General features: G+C 36.6%; 1 long non-coding RNA gene across 1 annotated transcript; it reads right to left on the bottom strand.

Annotated features, from left to right (window-relative positions):
* Positions 1-741: 741 nt before the first annotated feature.
* LOC135215972 (uncharacterized) lies at positions 742-1,212 on the bottom strand. The gene is made up of 3 exons (XR_010314774.1): positions 1,116-1,212; positions 947-1,015; positions 742-845 (listed from the first exon to the last, which is right to left on the bottom strand). It is a non-coding gene; the product is annotated as an uncharacterized LOC135215972 (long non-coding RNA).
* Positions 1,213-2,323: the final 1,111 nt, after the last annotated feature.

Genomic DNA, 2,323 nt, shown 5'->3' with positions numbered 1-2,323 from the left:
AGCCTGCATCATTGAGGGGGTCCTGGATTCTGGGGAATGTACCAAAAAAGTATCTAAGTTAAGTCATGTATGTTTAGTAAGTTACATACAGTAACCATACGTACAGTGGTTTATAACATGTATGTAATCAAACTTAGTTGGAAATTCCTGTAAAAAAAAGTTATGTACGTATGTAATACTGTATGTAAAAACCTTACTGTTCATACTTTGTTACACTACATGTTACATTTGATACGTATACTTTCCTGAAGGGGTTTTTCCATCCAAAAATGGTGCTTCTACTAGTAGTTATCCCTTGATGACACTTGTAATGTGTAGTAACAACCTGGAGTTGTGTGAAAAATGTTGGTTCTGGAAGGAAAAAGTAACAAAATTAGTGTACAAAATATACACTACAGAAAGTCGTGAATGCAATATGTTAATTACTGTAGATATATCAAGAGTACTAAAAGAGTTAATGTATGTTAATTAATTCCTTACTTTTAGTTTAAAGTTGTCATGCTATGTAACCCTGGATGGACAAAGTCTTATGTGGCCCCATAGCCTACATCATTCAGGGGGTTCTGGAATGTACAAAAAATAATTTTGTCAGTAAGTCCTCTATGCAGAGTAAGTTACATACAGTAATATGCACCATACAGTGGTTTAATATCACATATAACATGTAGTATAAAACTTAATTTAGAAATTCCTTACATAACTTACCAACTTTTAGTGAGTCTCAAAGCTGTTACCTAGGTTGTAGGAGATGGAGATGGAGGTGTAGAGCATTCATGATAAGGATGCATTCCATACCTAACTTCAGTGTGCTTTATCACAGATAACAGGCTAGGATGATGGGCAGTCTGGAATGAAGAATTAATATTAAAGGACAGTATGTAACCATTTAGGTGTACAAAATTTATTGTACGTATGCACACATTAAAAACAACTGAGAATTCCTTACCTTCAGCAAAATGAAGACATGTAGGCTATGTAGAGGTCTGGTTTATGTAAGTCACAGGTGCATGCCAGTCTGGAATGATAATGTATATGATATTAGTATGTATGTTACATACATAACATGGTTATTACATATGTAATAATAAAACATTAATAAAAAAAAATGTCCTTACCAAATTCTAGTGGTTGGCTTGCTTACTGGGATGGGCATATGGTAGATGAGTGGGTGGCTGGGCTATGGAGTGGGATGGGCAGGTGCTTGGGAGTCTGGAATGATAAAAAATATATAAAATGATAGAGTTACTACTGTAACTACTGCACATGTTATTACTGTTTGACATATGTAGTGTGTAATACAATATAAAAAATGAAGAATTCTTTTACCTGAAGGAGTTGGAGAGGTGATACTACTCGTATCAACTGATTTGGGCTCTGATGAGGGGACATCTAGATCTGGAAAGAATGATAGGGTACATAAATATAAGGTGGATGTAACTGTAGCATATGTACACTTTTAATAAAATTTCTATTAGCAGTTTAACAAACATTTTATACAAATTTGTTAAGGATTCCTTACCTGATGAATAGGGCGAGCCATCAAAACCATGGAAAGGCTCAGGGTCATCTGGGTCGCTGTCACTATCAAAGGTGTCTGAAATGAAAAGAAAAAAAAAATAAGGTTATGCAACATCAAACACATTGTACCACTATGTAAGTAGTGTACGTATGTATGCCATAATGTACTAGTAGGGTGTAAACAATTTCCAACATGAAAATGAGAAAAATGAAATTGCTTACCTGATTGTAGTAGTACAGGTGGACGGGCTGCTACAGAGGGTCCAGGTACAGGGGGATCTGGAACTGTCACAGGTAGTACAGGAGATCTGGAACTGTCACAGGTAGTACAGGGGGATCTGGAACTGTCACCACTTTCTGCAATAAAATTACAAATGATGAAAAATTAATAAGAAGTTACAATTTACTCTAACCTTTAGTTGTTACATTAAAAAATTAACACATTTTATATGTACACTATGTAAACACATAAATGAGTAAAACAGTTCAGAATTCCTTACCAGGACTAGGAGTGGGAGGTGGTGGTACTGGAGACTTGTGAAAGAAAGTGTCAAGCCTGGACTGCACACTTCTCTCCGTCTGCTTCTCCTTCAGGGTCTCCTTGTAGAAAGTTACTAAGTCCAACATTCCACGTTTTATTTTGTCAAACCTGGCAATGTTAGGGTCTTCTGCCTCAAAAGAAGCCAAGGCTCTCTCCAGATGAGTAAAACCCTCTGACAAGCCTTTCACAGTTAATGACCTGGCTTTTGGCTCTGGTGCCGCCTCCTCCTCCTCAATCATTTGTTGTTCAAGTTCAAGCAGGTCC

This window comes from Macrobrachium nipponense, chromosome 5, assembly GCF_015104395.2.
Source record: "Macrobrachium nipponense isolate FS-2020 chromosome 5, ASM1510439v2, whole genome shotgun sequence".
In the NCBI taxonomy this organism is placed as follows: Eukaryota; Metazoa; Arthropoda; class Malacostraca; order Decapoda; family Palaemonidae; genus Macrobrachium; species Macrobrachium nipponense.
This window is presented reverse-complemented; position numbering and strand designations above follow the sequence as displayed.